This window comes from Gopherus flavomarginatus, chromosome 8, assembly GCF_025201925.1.
Source record: "Gopherus flavomarginatus isolate rGopFla2 chromosome 8, rGopFla2.mat.asm, whole genome shotgun sequence".
In the NCBI taxonomy this organism is placed as follows: Eukaryota; Metazoa; Chordata; order Testudines; family Testudinidae; genus Gopherus; species Gopherus flavomarginatus.
Window position 1 is genome coordinate 3,927,448 of NC_066624.1, and position 15,934 is coordinate 3,943,381.

General features: G+C 46.1%; 1 protein-coding gene across 1 annotated transcript in view; it reads right to left on the bottom strand.

Moving 5' to 3' along the window:
- Positions 1-15,934, bottom strand: part of HS6ST2 (heparan sulfate 6-O-sulfotransferase 2) — a 240,506-nt gene that overhangs the window by 42,312 nt on the left and 182,260 nt on the right. The window lies entirely within an intron of this gene.

A 15,934-nucleotide genomic window follows, 5' to 3' on the forward strand; every position in this document is an offset into this window, starting at 1 on the left:
CATGGTCAAGGCAGCTCAGCACACCATGCAACGGGGAAATTCCTTGTGTGAGAAAGACAGAGGGTGCTTCTTAATTTTTAAGTAATGGATATCATCACGGAAGAGTGGAAACTGACACAATCGTGCTAGCACGGTAGGTGAAAACTCCCTGGAGAGTTCTTCCCTGATAGCTTTGTAGGTATTTTTTTGGGAAGAGAAGAGAGTGAACGCTATGGGGGACAAATATGGGTGTCTAACTTGTGCCAGGAAACTGTGGTTGCACCTACTGAGTCTACAGACTGGCGCCCCTCAGCTAACTAAGCAACTATTACTGAATAGGTGTGCACAAAGGTAAGGTCTGAAAAGCCTTTATTGGTGGGTGAAGCTCAGCTGCCTGCCTTGGGGACTGTAGCCATCAGAAAGAAAGTTTGTGTGAGCTACAGAAGTCCCCACCCAACTCCAAACTTGCTGTGAAGAGTCCAAAGGCGGGTTCATTAACAGAAGGATCATTCTAAAGGAACACTCAAAGAACCTCAGCCTCCTTCAGGCTTGGCTGCTCCTTTCCCTTAGGAAATTGCCCATTTCTCCCCAGAAAGCAGCTCTGACCTGGGTGGGGTCTGAGCCACACTTGCCCTAGTACGTCAACAGGAATGATCCTCTATCAGCATGCAAGGTCCCAGTACCTGCTAGCACAGTGGGGAACAGGAGAATCCTGTTACAGTGCCCTGTGGGGGGCAAATCTCTGATGCAGCACAGACCCTGTGAGGCAGATACACGGCAGAGTTCAGAGAGCATAAATGTGAACCACTGCAACCCTCTGAACTGTGGGAGCCCAACTTGTGCAATTGTACTGAAATTATCCCAAGGGAATAAACACTCAACAGTGTGAGAAAAGGCTACACAGTTGGACCCAGAGGACTAACTCTTCCCTGACATAAACCCGAGTGTCCAGGGTGAGCCTGAAGACAGAGGACAACACAGATAAAAACAACAAGGAGTCCGGAGGCACCTTAAAGACTAACAGATTTATTTGGCCATAAGCCATCGGACTCCTTGCTGTTTTTGTGGATACAGACTAACACGGCTACCCCCTAATACTTAACACAGAGATAGATCAAGTGAGAAGTAGCAATATTGCAGCATAAAACCACTGTGGACATTACAGGAAAGCAAGGTCAATACCTCAGTGCAGAATTTCCCAAATATACGGCAGGTCCCCACTCCCTGCATATGAAGGTTTAGTTGGGGGAGCATGCACAGACCTCTCTATTTTCCGCCAGAGTCTCATTAAAAATAGGAGGTCTCTAGCTGTTATGATTGTGAAGGAACCCTTCAAAATATCCCCTGCGTGGAACAGATGCTATGATGTCTGCCTGGGTTTGCAGACAACCTGAAATGACTGGAGATGTGAACGGCTGCATCCATTTCAATGGGTGCAGACTCAGATGTCAGTGATGATACGTTAAACGGCAGCAGTGCTAGCTATGTGAAAACACACAGGAAAGGAGAAGTGTGCGAATATGAAATGCCACAAGATAAAACTACGGCTTCTGTCCTAGAGCTGGTACAGAGCTGGACACTTATTAGGCCATGGTTCTGGGCTCACACATATGGTTTGTGGGCTTTTAAACTTCCTGAGCAGAGGCCAGGCACTGCCTCTGGCTTTGAGCTTTAGGCACACATGGGGTGCAGATCCTCCGTCTAGCATCCCTTTCTGAGAGCTCAGACCCCGTGACCCAGCTGCCTATCCCCTGTGACTAGTGCAGCTCCCCCAGGCACCTCTGTTTTTCAAGCATTCCCATTCCCACAGCTCCAGCCTTGTGGCATTGTGGTTTACAGTTCAACTCTTTGAGGACGTGGGAAGGATCTACCACGTTATGCACAGGTTTTGCAAAACGTTTCCAACACAGTTACTCTTCAGGGAGCCCGAGAAATAAACAGATCTAGACAAAACAAACACACATGGATGCATTTCCCTGCCTCCTTTTCCTCACCATGCTGCAGAGTTCTTTGGGCTATGGATAGAGTCTTTTAAAGGGATCCTTCCTCTCCCGCTTCTCTGCTGCCTGTGGCATCTCCGCCAGAACAGGGAGTGTCTACTCAGTCCTGCAGCCAGCCTTCTGCTCCTTTCTCCCTCTCTCCCAAAGCGGCTGGTGAGAGACACTTTCTTTTATAATTTCCGATCCCCTTTGTCAGGCCCTCCCCCGATCAGCCTCATCAGGTGATGTTGCTTAGTTGCCTCCACCCCAGAGTTCGGACTTGAAAGACTGCTTTGCTCTGTACGGCAGTCAATTCCTTCTATGTGAATAAAGGATCACTACAGGTTAACGACCCTCCACTGTTTAGCCCTGCATCAACACTCCTGGGAATTTCAGTCCCACATGGTGGTAAAAAGACAACAGTGAAGACAGAAAAGTTCCCTATTCCCAGGGGAGTTTGCAGTCTGCCACACAACAAATTTCAAACAATTCGCAAGCCGTGCATAGACAGATTCCCCAAATCATCAGTCACATTTTAAAATGCAATTTAACTTTGCTTAACTCCACATTTAACATATGGGTAGGCCTCTACCACATGGATTTCAGCAGGGCCCAGGGGAGAGATGTATGGGATGGTTTAGTTTTTCTGGAGTGGGCTTTAGCTTTCCAAAGTGATGCCTAGGTATACCAGTTCAAAACACAATATATCGCCGGACTGTGGACCAGCAGAAAGGGTAACATTTGCTGAATGTGAGCTGAACAATTTCTACTGTAATTTGAATGCACATCTGAAAAAAAAATAACCCTACAATTTTAAGGAAGAATTATAAATCAAAGGTATGACAGTAAACAAGTAATTTGTGAAGTCGTACTGTCTACTCAGTACAAACAAGAGATTCATCAAATAATAAAATGCTACTCTAGAAGAAAACAAGCACAATTATTTTATAATTATGGCCTCTCTAATCTTTGAGGGCAAGAAACCTTCTTACCACCAGAGAATCATAATCAAGATTCATCAAAGTTCTGTAAAACAAATCAATATGTGCTCTTGGCAGGATGAGTTAATTAATATGGGAGCGCTCTTCTGCATGTCTCTGCGGCTGTCAGTCTACATGTGTTAAGTATAGTTCTTTCAGAATGCTCAATAAAAGTGTCTAGCATCACTGCAGTAAAAGTGAGTCAGAAAGGTTGCAGTGTTTTTACCTATATTGTATTGGGAGAGGATGGTGTAAAAACTCCACTTTGTAACCAGAATGGAGTTCTGTGCATTTAAAACCAGGTGAGTGCAATCAAATCTCCTCTAATCTGGATTCTTATCTCTATCAAATAAAGTGCTTGAGGGAGAATGGCTCAGTGGATCAGGAAGTGCTAGGCAACAAATTTTCAGGTTTAGATACCAACACATGTGGAGAGAACACAGCGATCTATTTTTCATTGCTGTTGTAACATACCAGTGAGTCCCTGGTGACATCTGGTGAGTTAACATGCCTAACTATTCACCAGCAGATACGGTTCATAAGTGCTTTTCTTTATAAAATAAACGATTCACACTATCCATGCCTCCATATAGCCAGGGCGTTCGTTGCCTTGATTCAATAACATCCTAGATTCCGTGGAGACAGGTTTAAATCCTGGCATTCATGACACAAAGTTTCACTCTTCCAAGATAGATCAACTGGAGTTCCACGCAATTTACTGGGTGTGTCTGTCTTTTTCAAATGGGACCTTTAATAACCATGTGAGTACAGACAGGACCTCCATTTTTGAAGATCCTATGGCACGTTGGTAAGAATAGGAGCTTGTACAACAGGGAGGATTATGGTCAAGAACACGAGAGCAGCCAGATGCCCAGCGGCACTGTGTGTGTGTGTGTGTGTGTGAGAGTGAGAGTGAGAGAGAGAGTGAGAGAGAGAGAGAGAGAGCGTGAGAGAGAGGGAGCGCGCGCGCGAGCATACAAAGTGCTTTGGGATGAAAGACTCAGTACAAAAAGGTAAATTCTTATTATACCTGCTTTTTCAAAATGGAGCAGACACACTGGAGGAAACATATTCAAGCCATTCTGGATGCTTTCCCCTTCCTCTTAAAGTCTCTTTCCAGTTTCTCAATTGACATAGAGCTCAAATAGAAACTTGCTCTGCATCCTAAATTTGGGCCCCATGGTATAAAACTGTTGACTTTTTAAATCGCAAAAGCCACTTGTGCACACATACGATGCATGGCATGACCCAGCAGAGTGGATAACAACAATGTTCTGACAGGACATGTCTGTAAAACAATTTTTGCTTGCATGTTCCGGTGTTTACATTCACCAGGCAATTTCCCCTGGAATCAATCAATCTCTCTCTCTCCCCCCCCTCACCTCCACAAAGCCCTCACTCAATATTTTTTGAGTCAATGCAATAATATTTAATCATAAAAGTGGTGGACGACACAGGGAAAAAGTGTGAGAAGCACCAGAGCTCCGTGGAATCATACCAAGAATCACTACTATTTATAGAACGCTGTATAAGTGTACATTGTGTGCACAAGGAGCACACACAAAGACCTAGAAAAGTTCCCATTCCACCTCAAATGAAAGCTACAATATAGCATAAAGGCAACAGGACTGGATGCACTGTTCTGAAGATCAACACAGGAGGATTTAAAGAGAAAAAGGAGTGGGTTTCGTGAAGGAATTTGGGGGAGAGGATAAGCAGCTGGGCACCTGGGAACATGATGATTGCTCCAAGCACAAGAAAAGGCAGGAAACCCCACAGAAGACATAAGAAATGTAGCAGGGTGGAAGAGGAAATAAGCAACAGAATCAGGGTGGGGCGGGGGAACTAGAGGACAACATGAGAGCAAAAATCCAGGTGTGAGGATAAGCACAAGGAGCCTGAGCTCAAAAGGCAAGGAAAGACACAGGTAGTGGACGGGGGAAAGAAGATTAATATAATAGCTCCTAGATCTTTAGTTCTCAGAAAATTCAGGTGCTAGAATTTGGTTTTGGAAGGTAGCTTTTTCTTAGGGAGTGTCTAGGCCGCAACCGTACCCCTATTTTACTATGTGGACCGAGAAGACAGAATGCATACTATTCACTTTCCTATGGGCTAAATGGCATTAAATTCTATGGCTGGAGTCATCAGAAATGGCTCGGTGCACGTGCTCTGCAACTGATCAGCTCTGGTTCCATTAGCAGGTTTTACAGTAATGGGAAAGTATCAGGGAGATACTCAGGGAGTAGCATACAGATGCCACTGTTAAAGCCAAATCCCTGAACAGACTCTCATTACAATGCAATGTTATTTCCAGTGGGGCACGACTCAAACGCACACTGCATGGGTGACTGTTCCAGCTCTGCGGTGTGGGGAATTCATAAACATCCTGCTCTGTAAAATTTACATTCAGGGACGGGCTCCTTGGGAAACGGGCTTGCCTTTCATATGCAGCCAGCCCTTTTGTTTAAAGCACCGAGCCCTTTAGGGAGCATGGAAATGCAGGCACTGGACAGAGAGAGACTTCTTCCCCTCTGGTTTTTTTTTTTTCCTGCTCTCTACATTTTTTTATTTGACACTTTTGGATTTTCATAGAATCACAGAACTGGAAGGGACCTCGACAAGTCACCTAGTCCGGCCCCCCGACTTGTTCAAAAGAAAGTACACATAGCTGCACTGACCACTGAGAAAACATGGCCAACAGCTCTGTTCTGCCCCTCTGTAAGCAGGCTAACAATGTACAAGACAGAAAGGCACTTCCTGCTACTTTCCGCCAAGGGATAGAGATGGCATCATTATGCTATTTAACCTTGTTTGGCAGCTCCGGGTAGCAGTTCAGAATCTCCAGTTACTTGGCCAGCAGGAACCCCGCATGTGTAGAAAGGGCTTTAGATTGGCTATAAACACACCAGATTCGAAGGCACAAACTGCGCAGCAAGATAAGTCCCTGCAGAAATGGGCAGATAGAGAGTGGCTACATTCAGTTGGAACTGTTACGCGCCTTATTAGGCACCAACTGTCAGGGCAGCAGAGAGCACCTGTCCATACAGCAAGAATGAAGATGTCTTAAAACTAACCCTGCAGACCACTGGCTGCTGTTTTCTGGCCTGAATAGAGATCTGCACACTCCACTGCACTCAGTGCGGCCTTCCAGAGCAGTCTGGAATCCGAGCAGCCTCGAGCGCAAAAGGAGATTCCCTCCTAGGAATTCTGCAGAGTCCCATTCGCAGCCTTGTATTTACATGGACAGATTGTGCTGCGAGTTCATTGCTTACGACTGATGACAGAACAGATGGCTTTGTGCATTCCACAGCTTCTCAATCCCCAAAGAACAAAATACAGAAGGAAAGCTGTCCATTAGGTGTTACATGTTCTTAAGTTACATTAGGTTTATGATCCAGATCAGATTAAATGCTCCAAACTGTTGTGTGTACATGCGTGCACCCACAGAGGCCCATTCGAGGTTCAAGAATAACATTTTCATAGGACTTTAGAACACAGGTGACTTGCCAGCCTTCGAGACACACTTTCATAAGGCAGGTTTTCCATTCCTCGAATCATCCTAGTAGCCCGTCTCTGGACCTATTCCAGTTTGAATTCATCCTTCTTGAACATGGGACACCAGAACTGCACACAATATTCCAGATGGGGTCTCACCAGCGCCTTATATAACGGTACTAACACCTCCTTATCCTTGCTGGAAATACCTCACCTGATGCATCCTAAAATTGCATTTGCTTTTTTAACAGCCGTATCACATTGGCGGCTCATAGTCATCCTGTTATCAACCAATACCCCAAGGTCCTTCTCCTCCTCTGTCGCTTCCAACCGATGCGTCCCCAACATATATCTAAAATTCTTATTATTAATCCCTAAGTGCATGACCTTGCACTTTTCACTATTGTATTTCATCCTATTACTATTACTCCAGTTTACAAGGTGGTCCAGATCTTCCTGAATAGTATCCCTGTCCTTCTCCGTGTTAGCAATACCCCCCAGCTTTGTGTCATCCGCAAACTTTATTAGCACATTTCCGCTCTTTGTGCCAAGGTCAGTAATAAAAAGGTTAAATAAGATCGGTCCCAAAACCGATCCTTGAGGGACTCCACTAGTGACCTCCTTCCAGCCTGACAGTTCACCCTTCAATACGACCCGCTGGAGTCTCCCCTTTAACCAGTTCCTTATCCACCTTACAACTTTCATATTCATCCCCATCTTTTCCAATTTAACTAACAGTTCCCCATGTGGAACCGTGTCAAACGCCTTACTGAAATCTAGGTAAATTATATCTACCGCATTTCCTTTATCTAAGTAATCCGTCACCTTCTCAAAGAAGGAGATCAGATTGGTTTGGCACGATCTACCTTTAGTAAATCCATGTTGCAATTCGTCCCAATTACCATTGACCTCTATGTCCTTAACTACTTTCTCCCTTAAAATTTTTTCGAAGACCTTACATACTACAGACGTCAAGCTAACAGGCCTATAATTACCCGGATCACTTTTATTCCCTTTCTTAAAAATAGGAACTACGTTAGCAATCCTCCAGTCGTACGGCACAACCCCCGAGTTTATCGATTGCTTAAAAATTCTCGCTAACGGGCTCGCAATTTCTCGCGCCAGTTCCTTTAATATCCTCGGATGGAGATTGTCCGGGCCCTCCGATTTTGTCCCATTAAGCTGTTCAAGTTTGGCCTCTACCTCAGTTGCGGTAATATCCACCTCCATATCCTCATTCCCGTTTATCGTCCCTCCATCATTGCTAAACTCCTCACTAGTCTTATTAAAAACTGAGGCAAAGTACTTATTTAGATATTGGGCCATGCCTAGGGTATCCTTAACCTCCATTCCATCCTCAGTGTATAGCGGCCCCACTTCTTCTTTCTTTGTTTTCTTCTTATTTATGTAGCTGTAGAACCTTTTACTATTGGTTTTGATTCCCTTTGCAAGGTCCAGTTCAACGCGGCTTTTAGCCTTCCTCACTTTATCCCTACATGTTCTGACCTCACCAAGGTAGCTTCCCTTGCTAATCCTGCCTTTCTTCCACTCCCGGTAAGCTTTCTGCTTTTTTCTAATCCCCTCTCTGAGTTGCTTGCTCATTCAGCTTGGCCTACAACTCCTGCCCATGGTTTTTTTCCCCTTTCTTGGGATGCAGGCTTCCGACAATTTCCGCAGCTGCGACTTAAAGTAATTCCAGGCCTCCTCTGCATTTAAATCCACAAGTTCCTCCGTCCAATCCACTTCTCTAACTAATTTCCTTAACTCTTTAAAATTAGCCCTCGAGAAGTCGAAAACCCTAATCCCAGATCTACATTTGTTTATCCTTCCATCTAGTTTGAACTGAATCAGCTCATGATCACTCGAACCAAGGTTATCCCCTACCACCATTTCTTCTACGAGGTTCTCACTGCTCACCAAAACCAAATCTAAAATGGCATCCCCTCTCGTAGGGACTTCAACTACTTGATGAAGAAATCCATCCGCTATCACATCCAGAAAAATCTGACCCCTATTATTCTTGCAAGCACTCGTCCTCCAGTCTATATCCGGGAAGTTGAAGTCTCCCATAATCACACATTTCCCCTTTGTGTTTACTTCATTAAAGAGGTCTCTATCCATATCCCAATCGGATCCCGGCGGTCTATAGCACACCCCAAGCACTATCTCAGGGGAAGCTCTAGTTGCTTTTTTACCCAGTGTGATTTTTGCCCAGACAGACTCTGTCTTATCCATTCCATCGCTTCTTATTTCATTACAGTTAATCTCATCATTGATGTACAAGGCTACTCCACCACCTTTGCCTTTCTTCCTGTCTTTTCTAAACAGCACATAGCCTTCAATACCTGTACTCCAGTCATGAGTATTATTCCACCAGGTTTCGGTTATCCCTATAATATCCGGTTTCATTTCCTGCACCAGTAGCTCCAGTTCCTCCATCTTGTTACCTAGGCTCCTCGCATTAGTGTACAGACATTTTAATTTTTGGCGTTTGGCGTCAGTGACATTCTTTCCCCCGTCGTGCACAGACCTTCTACCACCAGCATCACCCGTTACTCTGGTTTCTACTCCACTATTCCTCCTTGGATCAATTCTTTGGTCCGCAAGGGTATCCCCGCTCACTTTGTTTACTTCCCTCTCCAGGTTATATTCCGGCGTGGAGATCTCCTGAACATCTCCCAACCATCTCCCCCAACTTCCTAGTTTAAAGCTCTCTTGATGAGGTCGGCGATCCTCCATCCTAGAATTCTATTTCCCTCCTTACTTAGATGAAGTCCATCCTGAGCAAACAGTCGTCTATCCGTAAACGCTTCCCAATGACCGTACATCCCAAAGCCCTCCTTATAACACCACTCCCTGAGCCATCTGTTGATTGCCATAATCTTGTCACTCCTTCGTCGCCCTGCTCTAGGAACCGGCAGAATCCCACTGAAGATCACCTGAGCCTCGATTTCTTTATAGACTCATAGACTCATAGGTCAGAAGGGACCAATCTGATCATCTAGTCTGACCTCCTGCACAAGGCAGGCCACAGAACCCCACCCATCCAATTTTATACAACCCCTATCCCAGGACCGAGTTATTGAAATCCTCAAAAATGGTTTGAAGACCTCAAGCTGCAGAGACACCACCAGCAAGCAACCCGTGCCCCACGCTGCAGGGGAAGGCGAAAAACCTCCAGGGCACCTGCCAATCCGCCCTGGAGGAAAATTCCTTCCCGACCCCAAATATGGCGATCAGCTAAACCCTGAGCATGTGGGCAAGAGTCACCAGCCAGCACCCAAGAAGGAGTTCTCCGCAGCAACTCAGTACCCATCGCATGCAACATCTCCCCGCAGACCATTGAGCAGACCTGTCTGGTGGTAATTCAAGATCAATTGCCCAAATTGACGATCCTATCATAACATCCCCTCCATATACTTATCAAGCTTTGTCTTAAAGCCAGGAAAGTCTTTTGCCCCTACTACTTCCCTCGGAAGGCTATTCCAGAACTTCACTCCCCTAATGGTCAGAAACCTTCGTCTAATTTCAAGTCTAAACTTCCTAATATCCAGTTTATACCCATTCGTCCTCGTGGCTACATTAGTACTAAACTTAAATAATTCCTCTCCCTCCCTAACGTTAACCCCCTTGATATATTTATATAGGGCGAGCATATCCCCCCTCAGCCTTCTTTTGGCCAGGCTAAACAAGCCAAGCTCTTTGAGTCTCCTTTCATAAGGCAGTTTTTCCATTCCTCGGATCATCCTCGTAGCCCATCTCTGAACCTGTTCCAGTTTGAATTCATCCTTCTTGAACATGGGACACCAGAACTGCACACAGTATTCCAGATGGGGTCTCACCAACGCCGTATACAACGGTACTAACACCTCCTTATCCTTGCAGGAAATACCCCGCCTGATGCATCCCAAAATCGCATTTGCTTTTTTAACAGCCGTATCACATTGGCGACTCATAGTCATCCTGCTATCAACCAGTACCCCAAGGTCCTTCTCTTCCTCCGTCGCTTCCAACTGGTGCGCCCCCAACGTATATCCAAAGTTCTTATTATTAATTCCTAAATGCATGACCTTGCACTTTTCACTATTGTATTTCATCCTATTTCTATTACTCCAGTTTACAAGGTGGTTCAGATCTTCTTGAATAGCATCCCTGTCCTTCTCCGTGTTAGCAATACCCCCCAGCTTCGTGTCATCCGCGAACTTTATTAGCACATTCCCGCTCTTTGTGCCAAGGTCAGTAATAAAAAGGTTAAATAAGATCGGTCCCAAGACCGATCCTTGAGGGACTCCACTGGTGACCTCCTTCCAGTCCGACAGTTCACCTTTCAATACGACCCTCTGGAGTCTCCCCTTTAACCAGTTCCTTATCCACCTTACAACTTTCATATTCACTCCCAGCTTTTCCAATTTAACTAACAGCTCCCCGTGCGGAACCGTGTCGAACGCCTTACTGAAATCTAGGTAAATTATATCTACCGCATTTCCTTTATCTAAGTAATCCGTCACCTTCTCAAAGAAGGAGATCAGATTGGTTTGGCACGATCTACCTTTAGTAAATCCGTGTTGCAGTTCGTCCCAATTACCATTGACCTCTATGTCCTTAACTACTTTCTCCCTTAAAATTTTTTCCAAGACCTTACATACTACAGACGTCAAGCTAACAGGCCTATAATTACCCGGATCACTCTTTTTCCCTTTCTTAAAAATAGGAACTACATTAGCAATCCTCCAGTCATACGGCACAACACCCGAGATTATCGATTGCTTAAAAATTCTCGCTAACGGGCTCGCAATTTCACGCGCCAGTTCCTTTAATATCCTCGGGTGGAGATTGTCCGGGCCCTCCGACTTCGACCCATCAAGCTGTTCAAGTACGGCCTCTACCTCAGTTGCAGTAATATCCACTTCCATATCCACATTCCCGTTTATCATCCCTCCGTCATCGCAAGGTTCCTCACTAGTCTTATTAAAAACCGAGGCAAAGTACTTGTTTAGATGTTGGGCCATGCCTAGGTTATCCTTAACCTCCATTCCATCCTCAGTGTATAGCGGCCCCACTTCTTCTTTCTTTGTTTTCTTCTTATTTATGTGGCTGTAGAACCTTTTACTATTGGTTTTGATTCCCTTTGCAAGTTCCAGTTCAATGCGGCTTTTAGCCTTCCTCACTTTATCCCTACATGTTCTGACCTCAGCAAGGTAGCTTTCTTTACTGATCCTGCCTTCCTTCCACTCCCTGTAAGCTTTCTGCTTTTGTCTAATCCCCTCTCTGAGTTGCTTGCTCATCCAGTTTGGCCTGCAACTCCTGCCCATGGTTCTTTTCCCCTTTCTCGGGATGCAGGCTTCCGACAGTCTCCGCAGCTGTGACTTAAAGTAATTCCAGGCCTCCTCCACATTTAAATCCACTAATTCCTCCGTCCAATCCACTTCCCTAACTAATTTCCTTAACTCTTTAAAATTAGCCCTCGAGAAGTCAAAAACCCTAATCGCAGATCTACATTTGTTTATCCTTCCATCTAGTTTGAACTGAATCAGCTCATGATCACTCGAACCAAGGTTGTCCCCTACCACCATTTCTTCTACGAGGTCCTCACTGCTCACCAACACCAAGTCTAGAATGGCATCCCCTCTCGTAGGTGCTTCAACTACTTGATGAAGAAATCCATCCGCTATCACATCCAGAAAAATCCGACCCCTATTATTCGTGCAAGTACTCGTCCTCCAGTCTATGTCCGGGAAGTTGAAGTCCCCCATAATCACACATTTCCCCTTTGTGTTTACTTCATTAAAGACATTAAAGAGGTCTCTATCCATATCCCAATCCGATCCCGGCGGTCTGTAGCACACCCCAAGCACTATCTCAGGGGAAGCTCTAGTTGCTTTTTTACCCAGCGTGATTTTTGCCCAGACGGACTCCGTGTTATCCATTCCATCGCATCTTATTTTGCTACATTTAATTTCATCATTGATGTACAAGGCTACTCCCCCACCTTTGCCTTTCTTCCTGTCTTTTCTGAACAGCACATAGCCTTCAATACCCGTGCTCCAGTCATGAGTACTATTCCACCAGGTTTCGGTAATCCCTATAATATCCGGCTTGACTTCCTGCACGAGTAACTCCAGTTCCTCCATCTTGTTACCTAGGCTCCTCGCATTAGTGTACAAACCTTTTAATTTTCGGTGTTTGGCGTCAGTGACATTCTTTCCCCCGTCGTGCACAAACTGTCTGCCACCAGCATCACCCGTTACTCTGGTTTCTACTCCACTATTCCTCCTTGGATCAAATCTTGGGGCCACAAGGGTATCCCCGCTCACTTCGTTTACTTCCCTCTCCAGGTTATGTTCTGGCGTGGAGATCTCCCGAACATTTCCCAACCATCTCCCCCAACTTTCTAGTTTAAAGCCCTCTTGATGAGGTCGGCGAGCCTCCATCCTAGAATCCTATTTCCCTCCTTGCTGAGATGAAGTCCATCCTGAGCAAACAGTCGTCTATCCGTAAATGCGTCCCAGTGACCGTACATCCCAAAGCCCTCCTTTGAGCGTCTTCCCCAGTCTGGCATAGTCCTCCTTGATACAGTCCAGCGAGTAACTAGCCGTATCATTCGTTCCCACATGGAGGACAATCAACGGATTCTTTCCCGCTCCCACTAGGATCCTATTCAGCCTCTGGTCCACATCCTGTATCTTAGCCCCTGGCAGACAGCACACCCTTCTGTTCTCCCGATCAGGTCTAGTTACAGGCCTGTCTATTCTTCTCAGTAAAGAGTCTCCAATCACGTAGACTTGCCTTTTCCTGGCGACAGTGTGATTCTCCGGTCTATCCCCCACACCAGCTGGCCGCAATTCCTCTCGATTTGTATTCGCCCTTACAATCCTCCTAGGGCTCATACTTGGTGTCGCCTCCATTGACTCCTCCCCTCCTTCTGCAGGACTAGCTGCTCGTCTCTTTTTCCTTGCCCTCTCTCCTTCAGCAGCCTGCTGTGCTCCATCTTCATTTTCCAACTCAGCAAACCTGTTCCTGAGTTCTATTTCTCCATCGCTGGCTCGTCTTTTCCTCTGCCTGGTTCTCCTAGTCACATGCTTCCACTATCCACTTTCCTCACCCAGCAGCCCCTCCTCAGAGTTCTTTGGTCCTGCTTCTATCCGCTCGTCTGAGCTTATCCCCTGTGCCTCATCATGTCTGTGTTCCATCATCTGCTCAAACCCCCTTCTAAACTCAGCCAGAGTTTCCACCTGCATCTCCAGTCCTCTTATCTTTTCCTCCAGCAGCTCTATCAGGCGGCACTTCATGCAGATGAAACTCCTGTCAGGTGCCCCCTCCAGGACCATGTACATGCCACAGCTACCGCATCCGGTCATCCTCAGTGCGTCTGTACCTGCTGCCTCTGCCTCCATCATACCCTTCCAACTCTGTGCCTGGCAATCCACTCCTCACACCGCACCACAGGCCACCAACAAGCACTGGGCTGCTGGCAGACCGCTGCCCCTTCCCTTGTCTGACTTCCTGGTTTCTCTGCCTTGGTCTCCCCTGTAACCTCCCCCTGGAAACTCCCCTGTTAGCAGCTCTGTTCGCTGGCTCCTGTGCCGCTGCCTGAGTGCCTGGCTCCTTATATAGGACCCCTAATCAGGTAAGCCCCGCCCCCAACTCAGGGCTCAGCCTCGCTCTCAGCACACAGCCCCTAGCAGCCTGCACACACACTCACTCACACACAAACTCCACAATACAATCCACAAACTGCAAAAACCTGCTCCTCCAACAGAACTCCCACTGAAACTCCCCTGTTAGCAGCTCTGTTCGCTGGCTCCTGTGCCGCTGCCTGAGTGCCTTATGAAAGGAGACTCAAAGAGCTTGGCTTGTTTAGCCTGGCCAAAAGAAGGCTGCGGGGGGATATGCTTGCTCTATAAAAATATATCAGGGGGGTTAACGTTAGGGAGGGAGAGGAATTATTTAAGTTTAGTACTAATGTAGGCACGAGGACGAATGGGTACAAACTGGATATAAGGAAGTTTAGACTTGAAATTAGACGAAGGTTTCTAACCATTAGGGGAGTGAAGTTCTGGAACAGCCTTCCGAGGGAAGTAGTGGGGGCAAAAGACTTTTCTGGCTTTAAGACTAAGCTTGATAAGTATATGGAGGGAATGTTATGATAGGATAGTTTAATTTGGGCAACTGATCTTGGATTATCACCAGATAAGTCTGCTCAATGGTCTGCGGGGAGATGTTGGATGGGATGGGAACTGAGTTACTGCAGAGAATTCCTTCTTGGGTGCTGGCTGGTGAGTCTTGCCCACATGCTCAGGGTTTAGCTGATCGCCATATTTGGGTCGGGAAGGAATTTTCCTCCAGGGCGGATTGGCAAGGGCCCTGGAGGTTTTTCGCCTTCCCCTGCAGCGTGGGGCATGGGTCGCTTGCTGGTGGATTCTCTGCAGCTTGAGGTCTTCAAACCAATTTTGAGGATTTCAATAACTCAGTCCTGGGTTAGGGGTTGTTATAAAAGTGGATGGGTAGGGTTCTGTGGCCTGCCTTGTGCAGGTGGTCAGACTAGATGATCATATTGGTCCCTTCTGACCTATGAGTCTATGAGCCGATCTTATCTGTCTCCTTTCTCTAGTTGCTGAGGATGAAGTGGGCTGAGGGACTGTGAATGGCTATATTCATGGGTACTCCTTTAGTATGTGTGTTCTTCTGTGGATTTTAACCTATGGTACAGGCGCCCACATCAGGGATGGGCCCTTGTAGCTATATTTTATAAAAACACAGAAATAAAAATAAATAAGGCTAACCTTCCCTAATGCACACTTGGTTTTGTTTCAACTATAAAGAATTCCAGCAGTAAGTGTCATATAAGCACAGTCTTGGGTGAGGTTTGCTTTCTTGGACCAGAGGAGAGGACGTAGGTTTTTCCTACTTTCCAGTAATTCATGCATTAAGAACAACATTAGCTGAAAGGAAAGTGCAGGGGGTGGGTAGGTTAGATTGGCTGATGGACAATAGAAGATTGGCTGAATCTCACTGATTTCAGCTGAGATAACTGACAGGGCTTTGTACACAAACTCTTTTCTGGTCTGCAGATTCCTTTACTCTTCCCAAAAACCTGGCTGGCAAAGGACCTGTTTCCTGGTGCATTCCTAATCAGGAACTAAAATATGAAAACAGCCATATGCATATACAGCAGTTACCCATGTTTTGTGAATGTGGAAGCTGAACAGCACTGATAGTACGTGTCAGAGAATCCAAGTCTGCCAGCTCTGCTATTATTAGCAGGTGAGCCAAAAGGTAGCTTGCTTCCAGCCAAGAGGAGGAGCTGTGCTCCGCTGGAAGTATAGAATGAAAACCACTCTCTGCATACGGGTTACATGAGGTGCTGTATGGAATGAAGCCAGCATGGTGGGGACAGACTTTTCAACCACAGATAAATGCTCAGCTCACAGCTGGCAGAACATCTTCTGGTTAAGAACTGAGGCAGACAGATGGGGCTGCTTGGATCTGAGAGAGTGTACA